Genomic DNA, 12,962 nt, shown 5'->3' with positions numbered 1-12,962 from the left:
CATGACTATCAGAGGTCTTCACAGTTCTCTCTACTTTGTGCTTTTAAGCCAGATCAACGGGCAAGCGTACCGAATTTCGATCGAGGACAAGTGCAGACATGAACATCCCGAGCCCCTTGAATACATGATCATGCAAGCTCTGTAGGCTTCTACGCGAACATTTAAATCAGCTACAAGGCGCACATATTTCCATCAAGAATTGGAGAGGCTTAGGGTGATCCACCGGTGGGCCAAGAGACGATATAGGCGTACTAAGTCCGACTAATTCAGGAGAAAGCTCAGCGCCAGATGAACAAAACAAACCTCAGGACCAACTATGCAAGAGCTTCTGCAAATCGCTGAACCCTCGCAAGCCGTTATCCCCCGTGTGGAGAACTCTTCAAGGTCTTCGCTCACCTCCACAACAACGCCATCCGTTCACAGCGCAGGCTCTACATCGAAGTCGTCCAGCGCTTGAGGTGACGGGAGAATTTTGTGCAAAAATTACTCGCAATTTCGTTCTGCTGGCTGACTTCTCGCTACATAACGTTCCCATCGCGAGAAATCAATGCACGGAAGTGCCTTGCTCTATGGTAGGACTGCAAGCGGCCTTGGCTGCGTGCAGGCGACCGTCATCATCTGGTCCTGACGGGGTGACGTACGCAACGTTAATACATCTAGGTTCAATGGCACAAAGTTGTCTTCTGGATATATTCAATCAATGTTGGCGAGACAGCATAGTCCGCGACGGTTGCAAGTGTAACCAACTGGTGCCTCTAAGGAAGCCTGGGAAGTCTCCACTGGATCTAACATCGTACCGGCCGTGTGCACTTGCGAGTTGCACCGGTAAAGTCATGGAGACGATGCTTCTGACACGTACGGAATGGTACCTCGAATTATATAACATTTACCCTAAAGCTATGACTGGTTTTCAACGTAGACGGTCTTCACTTGACAGCGTCATTGATCTCGCGATCTCCGTGCAGCAACAAAAAGCTATGAAGCGCCTCTCTGTGGTGCCAGTCTTAGAAGTAAAAGGTCCCTACCACAATGTTACACATGAAGCAATTCTCCAAGCTCTTGAGGCTGCAGAACATGGAGGCCACGTCTTTAGGTGGATTAAGAGGTATCTCTCATGGAGATTTGTATTTGGCCGTAAAGAGGATGGCCCGAAAAGTAGATATAGCTCAAGTCATGATGTCCTACAAGGTGGAGTGTTGAGCCTCACCCTTTTCAATCTCGTTCTAGAGGGGCTTGCCGAAAAGCTACCGCAGACTGCTAATGTCTCGCTTTATGCTGACGATATTTGTATCTGGCCGTCTGGCGTGACTAGGCCATAAGTGCGTGCTAGAACACACAAAGTGGCAACTCTGACAGCGGCATACCTTCGCCGGCAAGGTCTGATGATTTCTACAGAAAAATGTGCACTAACGGCATTTACACAAAAACTGATGCCTACGCTGTATGTATCGAGGGCGAGTCAATTGCGTACAAGAAAGATTACAAGTTAGGTGCTATTATGTATCATGACGTCACCTGAAGTCCGCAAGTCTCATACATGAAAAAAAAGCTCATTTGTACTGCGAATATGTTCAAATTCAGAGCTGGAAAACTGTGGGGACTGTTCATGCGCTACGTTGCAGCTATACACTACACTTACCCTAGGATTTTGCGATGAAGTCTTCCTGTTTTGTCCAACACATGCAAGACTAATCTCCTTGCACTACAGAGCATACAAGCCCAAGCACTTCGGATATGTCTTGGTCTCCCGAGATGTTCTTCGACAGCTGAAACGATTGTCATTGCACAGGAGCACCCAATCATCACTCATATCGTCAGTGAGAGGCTAAGAGCGCACATTCGACACCTTTCTCAGCTACCATCCCATCATTCAGCAAATTTTCCAGTGCGAAGGCCACAGGCTACATTCTGTGGTATTGTGACGAGACACCATGACTCGATACCATCTGGCTTCAAGCCCGTGAAACGCCCAACATTGGTATTGTGGTGTCTCCGGAAAATTCACGTGTGCCGCTCAATTTCTAGGACTGCTAAGAAGGCAAACTTGTCACTGCTAGCCCTAAAGCAGTTGTTTCTGCTTCTCCTCAACGAGTCTTATTCTGACCACGTACACATATACATGGATGGTTCCACCAATTTCAGCAGCTCTACTGGAGGAGTAGAAGTTCCATCGTACGCCATCTCTTTGCAGTTCAAATATTCCCACAATACTATGTCGACAGCAGCAGAACTTGTGGCTCTTCAAGGTATACTAAAATATGTGTTCCAGCAGCCACCAAATCACTGAGCCATTTCCGCGATTACAAAGCAGCACTACAAAATGCAGTTTGCCCTACGCCATAGGTTACACGAGCCGCTAGTGTACGAAATAAGGCACGCTCATCACCACGAGCTCGACAAAGGCCACAACATTGTATTTCAATGTTTGCCAAGGCAGTGCGGAATGGTCGGCAATGACAGCGCAGATGAAGGTGCGCGTTCGGCTAACCGAAAACATCAGCGGGTTCCTATACCACTTTCAAGAACTGATGCTGCGCGACAACTTAAATAATTTGCTCGCCACATCACGCTTCTACGATGGAATTCACCGGGTTTGACCAACTCACATTTGCAATCTGTCGACCCTAACTTGCGGCTGCGCCTGCTACCTGGATTCTCCCGTCGCGAAACAACTTTTCTGTGTCGCATGTGGTTTCGCATCGCATTTACAAATTCCTATTCATTCCTGTTAGGAATGGCCAACCGTGCGGCGTGCAAATTGCGTGGTGTGATAGGACTCTACAGCACTTTCTGTGTCAGTGCCCATCCTTTGAAACTCAACGACATGCTTTACAAGCGAACCTAAACCTGCTAGATAACAGAGTGCTCTCAGAAGAAAAGTTCCTTGGACTACGGCCTATGTACTATTGCACGCAAAAAGCAACAAAAACCTTTCTGCGCTTCTTGAAGGACACTGAATTGCATGAACGCTTGTGACAGGAAGATTGCTCTGCGATCGACTGGGAATGACTGGCTATTATTCTTTTCTCTCCTTATCTATTCTTCCCTTTTCCCCTCCCCAAGTAGAGGGCAACCAATCGGGCACGTCCTTTGTTAACCTCCCCATTTCCCCTCCTCCCCCTCTCTCTCTCTCTCTCTCATGTTTGACAAACCCTTCCCAAAGGAGCTAACAACCTAGCAAGATTCACCCACATTACAACCGCATGCGGAGAGTGGCTCGGGTGCGAACGCTTCACCGCCGCTACGATAAACTACCCAGCGCACTACACGTAGACGCCGCAGACTACCTTTCACAGCCCCATAAATTCGCTCTCATAGCAGTAACTCCAAAAGGCCATCTCGTGGATGTGGCCTCTATATGCACCCCCGTCTCAGAACAGGCAGAAGAGGCAGCCCTAGCACTGGCTCTCACTATTCCCTCAGCCACCACGTTTATCAGCGATTCCAAATCAGCCGTCTACAACTATGGAGCTGGGTTTATCGGCAGACTGGCTTGAATCATCGCACGCAAATCCGCAGTTCAATCAGACGTAACACTCGTTCAGGCTCCTGCGCACGAGGGCCTGCTAGGCAACGATGCCGCCGATAGCTGTGCCGGAGGTTTCAGACAATGCAATACAACAATATACAACAGACAGTACAAGGGCAGGCTGAGGACAGCGCCTCACGTGATAGGTTCATTACGTAATACGACATCTGCCAACACTACAAGTAATCTCGATGCACTTTACCCCCTCTCATTCGCCCCCACTCGAGAGAGTTGGAAATCCTATGGCGACAACTGCACACGCACACCATTACTACTCCGTCACTCCTGAATAAACTATACTCCGATCGATTTCTCGATCCCCGCTGTAATCGTTGCGCAGCCCCTTATGCTAAATATAACCACATACCTCTATAATGCCCCGACCAACTCCTTCCCCCCTCGCCTTAAGAACATGGAGCTGTGGGGGGCTGCCGTAGGCAGCTCCGAGCCTGGAATGCAGGACGACGTCCTGCGCTGGGCCGTGGAGGTGATGGAGCTCTACCGCGAGTAGATGTGTCTGTCGCCTCCCACCCACGCAAGTTCTGCAGAGTTTCAAGCCTGTCAAATAAAGTTATTCATTCATTCAACCTTATGTGCTCGTCACAAGTAAGGCCAGGGTCCTGGTAAGGGAACAAACAAAAATGAGATGCCGTCTTTGAACATACGAGGTTTGTTAGAAAAGTATTCGACCCATTTTTTTTTTTTTGCGAACACCTGATGGATATGAAACAAGCGCGCTTGCATCAGCTGACCTTGAACCTTCTGTGCATGCGCGAATTTTTCCCGCCTGTTAATAGCGTGAATTGCTGGGACGCAGCGTTTGAGTGAGGTTGCGCGCAGTGCTCTCGTCGGTTTTTTTATTTCAAAGAAAATGGCGGAGTGACTGGAGGAGCGCTACTGCGTCAAATTTTGCCAGAAACTGGGCGACAGCCAAGCGGAAACCATTCGAAAGATTCAGTCGGCTTTCGATGATGATGCTATGAGCAGCACACAGACTAAGGAGTGGTACAATTGGTTTAAAGATGGCCGTACATCGGTGGATAGCGAGCCGCGCTCTGGTCGGCCATCAACAACCCGAAATGACCAGGTCATTGCCGAAATGAACGCTGCAGTGATGAGCGACCATCGTGTGACTATCCGAGAAATTGCGGAAGAGGTGGGCATGAGCACTTTTTCTGCACATTCTATTATGACCGAAGATTTGGCCATGAAGAGAGTTGCGACGAAATTGGTGCCGAAGCTGCTCATGGTGAAGCAAAAGCAACATCGTGTTTAAGTCTCACAGGACATGCTGGATTCCACAAACAGTGACCCCGGCTTCATGAACACCATAATCACTGGTGACGAGTCTTGGGTGCACGGGTGCTACTCGGAAACCAAATCCCAGTCGTCACAGTGGAAGCATTCCACGTCACCAAGACCAAAAAATGCCCGCCAAGTGCGCAGCAACGTCAAAGTGATGCTGACTGCTTTCTTTGTCTCCCGCGGTGTGGTACCCCACGAGTACGCACTACAAGGTCAAACAATCACCAAAGAGTACTACAAGGATGTTTTCCAACGCCTACGTGATGCTGTGCGGCGCAAGAGACTGGAGTTGTGGTAAACAGGAAATTGGCGCATCCATCACGACAATGCTCCTGCACATTCCTGGCACTTTATTCAAACTTTTTTGACGAAAAGCCAGACAACTGTATAGTTCAATTGGTTCCTTGCTCTCCTGATATGGTTCCCTGCGACTTCTGACTGTTTCCCAAAATCAAGAGGCCATTGAAAGGAGCGCGATTTGAGACAAGATAAGACATTATGGCTGCAATGACAGCTGAGCTAAGCTCCATTCCGAAAGAGGCCTTCTCGGAATGCTTCCAACAATAGCTGCACCGCTGGGAGAAGTGTGTGATATCCCAAGGAGACTACTTTGAGGGTGATTAGGTTTCCAACGCTCCATTTATGCCAGTTTTTTCCCTTTGGCCAAAGGTCGGATACTTTTCTAACAGAACTCGTAGGCCGGTATAGTGTAACGATTCCTTCCACGTCTTTGCGATATGTATGCTGAGTGTAAAAATGAAAGTAAGTGGAACAGATTCCTTATATTATCCAGCCCACAGTACTGGGAAGCGCATTCTGGATAGCATTGTGTCACCTGTCATCGAGTATCACATGCACGTATCGCCAGTTCCAACTGCACTCGAGAATATTCTTGAGAGAAACTTGATAAAATGCTTCCATACTTCAACAAAAAGATACCTTTACGAAAAGGCCTGGGATAATTTGAGGTAGACCGGTGCATAAATGACAAACTGTTTTACTACGAGGATGGCTTGGTGGGCGAGTTGGTAAAGCATCTTAAAGGGTTAAAAGCGCACGCGGACAGGGACAGAGAGAAACAACAGGACACAGCGCTGAACTTCGGCGCTGTTGCTTTACTACGTTGCGCGTTTGTTTATTACACCGATCAATCTGGGCACTCCAAAGCACTGGCGTGCAATTGAACATAGTGTGCAGTCGGCCACCAATGTTTAAGGAGCATGAAATTTGCTAAAGAGAAATTTTTTTTCGAAGCTTTGGCGCATATCCTCAAATTAAATGTTTAGATGTGTGAGCATATACTTTTTGCTAGCGGGAGAGAGATATCATAAGGGAATAGCAGGGTGGTTGACCAGGCTGAGCCCTGTAGACTACTTTACCCTTGGGAAGGGGGAAAGGGGACTAAAATTTGAGAACGAAAGGAAAAGGCGATACTTTGCACTGTACACAGGTATCGGAAAGCCTTCTTCCTCAATCACGAGCGGTCATAGAGGCTGGTGCTCTTCAACGACCGCAGAAGCGTTTTCGTGGCCTTATACATCGTAGACACACGAAGCCATGGCCCCAAAATCTTGTCTTCTGTGAAAGATCTGTCGGTTAAGTGTCCTAGAGCTGTCCGAAATGCAATCCTCTCATGTTCGTTTGTTGGGAAGTCACACAGAAGATATTTTATCGTTTCTTCTTTGTCACGCGTGATAAAATGAGCACTTTTGGCCATTCCCTTTAGGAATGAATAGGCGTTCGCGAAAGAAACTCCTTCTTTCAGGCAGTTCAGTACCGTTTCTCCTGATGGGATAAAACCAAGTAAAAGTTGTAATTTCATGTTGGACGCCTCAATGGTCTCGCCCATATTATCGCTCTTAGAAAATGAAATACACTGGAGTCTTTCCTATGCCTGTACATTTACCTTAAAAAATTAAGAAGCACCATTGCTTAAAATAGCACAAACTGACATTTTCCATGAACCCAATGTTTCGTAAACTTTTGTCGTAACTGCCTTTTGTTTGAGATGCACGGCATATGGTGCTTGAGTTGCCTATGGTTAAAGCTTCCTAAAAGTTATACGGCGAAGTAGTATACCTCATTTGTGAACATCAGTGTAATTTGTATGCTGCTCTAGTCTATCTTTTCCAAAGGAATATTGTTAATTTGCGCCCGCAACAGTGAATATTGAATTCAGAAGAGTACGTAGGTGCGGGATATACTATAAAAGTAAGAAAAAAAGGAGCAAATCGACGAAGCTATTTGTTGGTAGGTGTTCGTCATTGGTCAGCCACCTTCCTTAGTATTATTTCCAACATTATGATTGGTTTGTATTTGCTCTTGCGGACAGCTTTAGCGTCGCAACGTTTGCGTGAATACAGGCCCTATGGATTTGTGTTAAAGCAGGACACATTGCTTGTGATCTGCAACTGTAGCACGGGGTGTTATGTGTTCCTATCATAGCTTTCCATCATTTTAAAGTCTGCGCGAATGAGCCAACAGGAATTCTGCTTGTCAGTAAAATTAGGGCCCTGGAAATTGTTTCCGCAATGATGCCATTACGGTTCTGTAAAGACACTTTCGAATCTAATAGAAGTGGGGATGAGTTGACGAAGCTTTTGTTTCGTAAACGCTGTCTCCGATTGCGATTGGTCGGTCGCTTTCGCTAATACTGTATTAGTCAACAGGATCAGCTGGCACCTGCCCTTGGCAAGAAGTTTGGATTAGAAATTTTTTTTTCGTATACGTACAGCCTTTGCTATAGCGTAGAGAAAAGTCGCGCTGTTCTACAATAAGTAGCCGCAAGTATTCTGACAAACTAGAAATTATCAATGTTTTAAAGAATCTATTCTGACATCGCGATACCACTTTTCGACACCACTTGTGCTAATAAGGTAAAGAAAGTTGCACGGCCTTAAGCCAGATAACTACTAAGAGACGTTTCTCTCAGCCCATGCTTGAGAGTTGCACAAATCGCCTTATATTGTTAGGCGCATGCGACGAATCCTCAGAAATAGTGCACTTCAAAATTTGTTACGCCAATTTTGGGTGATTTGTTCACGTGATTTCTCAATATACTTTGCCGCATTATGAAACATAGTATCGTGACAACATTGTAGCGTAACCATCATACATATACAAACAACTCACAAAACTGGTCATTACACGTTCCCCATCGTTATAAAGTCAGCGATAACTTTTAAATCTGCCAGATTTCATAAGCTTCTTTTTCATTTGTTGCAAAACTGTAGGCTCAGCCTGCGAGGAACAATTAAAGAATAAATGTTCTTTTTTGTCTGTCTGCTAAGTTATGGCTTTGGAACTCAGTCACGTCGAATTTAAAAGGAGATTATGTTCGCTGAGTGCAATTAGTGCACGGCGCAAGTGGATATTTAATTTGAACGCAAGACTTGTTCTGAATATCACAGTAATTGTAGTAACCGACCCGGTGTTCTTTCTTTATCTTTATTGTCACATTTTTCTTTGATAACATGCAAACTCTAACGGCAGCAATTAGTAAAAGGCCTCACGAAATTGTTTCCACACATGTGCACGCGTCTGCATTGAACAAATGAATAAAAGAAAAAGCACTGATGTAAAAATTGCCACAACCGTGAGACACCTCTCTCCTTTTATAACGAAGCACGCGCTCAACCTTTCTAATTTTTCGCCACGTTGGCTTGAAGTACACGGGCAACAGTAATTGATTTGGACGGGAGCTACCAGCTTATTGAAAACGCTTTTCTCCCTTTGAATTCTCTCAGAACACTGCAACACCGCTCTGTGCCTCGTGTGAGCAAGTATATTACGCATGATCAAAAAGGTGGCCTCGTGAACGTACCGCATATACATGTGTAATTGCCGCATCTGTTCGTGTAAGAGGGCAGCGAGAACGTTTTGAAAAATAAAATCCCCTAAAGATATATTTAAAAATTACCCGTGTATAAGCCGCACCCTTGATTTTTGAAAAGGTTTGCAGTGTTATCCGTTGTCTGATGCGATAATTCCGAAGCTTTTTCTTGCTTCTTCTTTAAATTGGTGGCAAAACAACGAGTTTTCGGCGCCTCCATGTAGCAATCGCACTGCCTCCAGGATCTTGAGGCTGCCTTCGAGACGCAGCAGAAGGTGGTCTGTGGGGTGTCACCATTTATTCCAGCCGGTAGTTGACGCGCTACGGGAATAGTCAAGAATAGCCAGAACCAGTACAAGTGAGTACTGCAGTTCAATAAGGCAAGTACCAAAGAAAATGTTTGCAAAAAAGAAATGTGTCTTTTTCTCTGTGTATTGGCCGCGCCCGCGATTGTCACCCGAAAATCTCGGAAAGAAACCTCCGAATCTACACGAGTAAATAAGGTATTTAGCGTATCACTACTAGATAATATTTTACCTTTATTTTTTGCTTAACCTGATGGTTATGAGTCATATCGTGTAAATAGGGTGCCGATATTTCGGCCAGAAACGTTGTCTTTTACTTATGCCGCTCAATCTGAAGCGCAGAGGAACATCTTCGCCAGAATTCATCGTCATCAGCCTGGTTACGCTCACTGCAGGGCAAAGGCCTCTCCCATACTTCACCAACTCATGTCATGTACTAAATGTGGCCATGCCGTCCCTGCAAACTTCTTAATCTCATCCGCCCACCTAACTTTCTGCCGCCCCCTGTTACGCTTCCCTTCCCTTGGAATCCAGTCCGTAACCCTTAATGACCATCGGTTATCTTCCCTCCTCATTACGTGTCCTGCCCATGTCCATTTCTGTTTCTTGATTTCAACTAAGATGTCATTAACTCGCGTTTGTTCCCTCACCCAATCTGCTCTTTTCTTATCCCTTAACGTTACACCTATCATTCTTCTTTCCATACCTCGTGGCGTCGTCCTCAATTTAAGTAGGACCCTTTTCGTAAGCCTCCAGGTTTCTGCCCCGTGCGTGAGTACTGGTAAGACAAAGCTGTTACACACTTTTCTCTTGAGGGATAATGGCAACCTGCTGTTCATGATCTGAGAATGCCGGCCAAACGCACCCCAGCCCATTCTTATTCTAATTATTTCCACCTCATGATCCGGATCCGCCGTCACTACCTGCCCTAAGTATATGTATTTCCTTACCACTTCCAGCGCCTCGCTACCTATCGTAAACTGCTGTTCTCTTCCGAGACTGTTAAACATTACTTTAGTTTTCTGCAGATTCATTTTTAGACCCGCCCTTCGGCTTTGCCTCTCCAGACAGAATCATGTGTTCCTATTTTAAGAAAATAAATGTGACATCTTTTCCACAAGATCATCATTCACTATAAACAACCTAATATAAAGATGTACGTTCAAGTATGTAAAACTACTGCAAGTTAGTGCCTTTAAAAAAATTAGATTATGGGCTAACCGTGCCAAAACAACGATCTTATTATGAGGTACGCCTTAGTGGGGGACTACGGATTAATATTCACAACCTGGGGTCCTTTAAAGTGCACCTAAAACTAGGTACACGGATGTTTTTTTTGCATTTCTTCCCCGTTGAAATGCGGCCGCCGTGGTCGGGATTAGATCCCGCTACCTTGTGCTTACGAGCGCCACACCAAATCCACTAAGCAAGCACCACGGGTGTCTGCGCCTTTATCGCACAGAAATAGATGTGCTGGTCCCGAACGTTTTTCGGAAGCCGGTTATGCTATTGCAGGCTCTAACGGCAAGAATGCATACTATAGGCGACAAAATATTCGCTAGAAAGCCGTTAGTTGCGTCATTTGGTCCCTCAGTGTCCTACGCGGACGCTAGGGAAACGCTGACCATGCCTTCACGCCGACGAATGACAGCCGAGGGGCGGGGTGGGCTGGCTCTCGCGCCGATGATGAATTTTCGGGCCATCCTAATGACTTGGGATGTAACGACCGCGCTACGCGCGGGCCATGGTGGCCCCCTCGGCTTTTGCGGGCAATGACAGTGCAATTTACATTCCTAAAGCAACTTATATTTTGTCCGCCTGTCGCCCCTCGCGTAACGAATGCCAGACAAGAAAAAAAAAGGCGATCTTTTTTTTTTTGCGGAGGAGGAGTTCAGCGAGGAGATACGGCTTAAAAGTGCAAAACACAAAATCCGTCGCAGCAGTGGTCGAGTCAACCGAAGGAAAACGAAAAAAAAGAATAAAAGCAACAGTTATGCACAGAACGCGTACGCGCACCGCGGTTATTCCGAAGCCCTCCGCACTCGTTTTACGTTCTTGAGAAGAGGAAAAAAAAAGTCACTTAGGCATATTTGCGTTCGCTCCCTCGAACGAAATAATAACCTGGCAAGAAGCCGTGAAAATGGGCCTAGAATGAGAGAACGAGTGCTGGAGGGTAAGCTGAATACCGGCAGTGTAAAGAAAAAAAAACAAAAAAACGTTCTTCTTCCCTTTGCTATCGACCCACCAGAAAGCCAGTTGCAGAGCCGAAACAACGACAGAGAAAGAAAGAGAGAGAGAGAGGGTGAAACAGCGAGAGAGAGGCAGCGAGAAACGGGGTGTCGTCGTAACGCAGCAGAGCAAAAGCTATCGTTTAGTTTTCAGCTCCCACACTGCTGGATGGTGAATTCTTTCTCCGTTTGCGCCGATTCTGCTATAGAGCAGATAACTTCACTGGTCCCGTTGCGCGCGCGCGAGCGTAAACAAGCCTCGGAAGGCACCCGCACAGCAAGCGTCGGTGCAACGCTGCTCTTCTGCCTCTGCTGTTCCTAGCCTGGCCAAACGCTCGTCTTTGTATGGCGATGCGGAAACGTCTCGTTTCTGCCGCTTCCATTCTCTTCTGTGCGCATCGTGCGACGCATTCCTGGTTGGCGAGTGCCTTGTTTGCACGAGTGATTCTGCCGGCACTGACATTTCGAATTGGCGGAGTTTCTGCCACTCACGCCTTTAGTTTAGAAAGTGGCTTGTGAGCGTCTTTAGTAGCAAACAGAAGATTTCTCTAACTAGGGGAACAGACGAAGTTTCCGCTGCGTCTGTGTGGCCACGTGAGAGGCACCGTGGGTAACGCGGCATGATAATGCGACGCTCTGTCAGGCACTCAAAACCTGCGAACAGCAATACGGACCACAATTCTGTGTTAGACACGACATTGTTTTTGCTATATTTGGCTCGTGGACGGTTGACTGGATGAGCGGTCAGTGTACCGCAGGAAGTGCGCGAAGAAATATAGGATTCTCTTGCAGGCGTAGACCATGAAAGCTAATAAGGCACTATTTCTGTAGAAAATGCACGTAACTTAGTTACAGCAGTTTCTGTGATAAATAAAGAGTTATGCGCAGAAACGGTAACTTCCTAAAAAAAACTGACGTTATTAATTTAGAATTGCCCTTTAGATATATACGCTAATAAAGATTCAAAGGGATGTTCAGCACCGCGGTTCCGTTAAGTTTGAAATCACTGCGCAGTCCCAAATACAGTAGCAATGTCGGAACCTGAGGCTTCGCTGACGCACAGTCCAAGATAAATGCGCACGCGCACGCACACACGCACACACGCACACGCGCACGCGCACGCGCACACACACACACACACACACACACACACACACACACACACACACACACACACACACCCACACGTACACGCGCACGCACACACACACACACACACGCACACGCACACACGCACACACGCACACGCACACACACAAATTGAAAGCTATAGCCCGACTGCCTTAGTGTAAGGATGCCCGGAACGAAGCTTTACTTGTTTAGCTCAATTGCGAAGCGGATGAAACGCTTCACGCGCCTTCCACGTTCATTCACGGAGATTAATCAACCGCTCCGCCCGAGTGCGGAGAACCGGGCTCGCTTGGCGCAGCAAACACAACAGGCCACCGAGCATTCCCTTCCTCCCCACGCGGCATTATTTACGCTCGTGGCGCCCGTGCGCCTTCGGCCCCGGATGCTATCCGATCCGGTAGTGGTGACCAGTGGCTTTGCTGCTCTATCGAATGGCGGCCGATATCGGGCCTGTCGCGTAGCGACGCCACCCCGCCAACACCACCCCAACGAGAACTGTGCTTAGCTTTCTCTTCTCGTCGGGACCGCTTGACGGCGTGTCACGACAGAGGCCACTGAATGTACACAACGATGAGGAATAGACCCCGGGAGGGCCCGACTCGGTGATATACCGCAGCCACCGCGACCTTCTC

General features: G+C 47.1%; 1 long non-coding RNA gene and 1 pseudogene across 1 annotated transcript in view; one reads left to right on the top strand and one right to left on the bottom strand.

Annotated features, from left to right (window-relative positions):
- Positions 1 to 12,962, bottom strand: part of LOC135904600 (uncharacterized) — a 498,596-nt gene that overhangs the window by 29,691 nt on the left and 455,943 nt on the right. The window lies entirely within an intron of this gene.
- On the top strand, positions 4,401 to 5,132 carry LOC135904594 (protein GVQW3-like; annotated as a pseudogene).

The sequence above is a fragment of the Dermacentor albipictus genome, chromosome 4 (assembly GCF_038994185.2).
Source record: "Dermacentor albipictus isolate Rhodes 1998 colony chromosome 4, USDA_Dalb.pri_finalv2, whole genome shotgun sequence".
Lineage (NCBI taxonomy): Eukaryota > Metazoa > Arthropoda > Arachnida > Ixodida > Ixodidae > Dermacentor > Dermacentor albipictus.
Note: the sequence above shows the minus strand (reverse complement) of the source record. Positions and strands in the feature narration are given on the sequence as shown.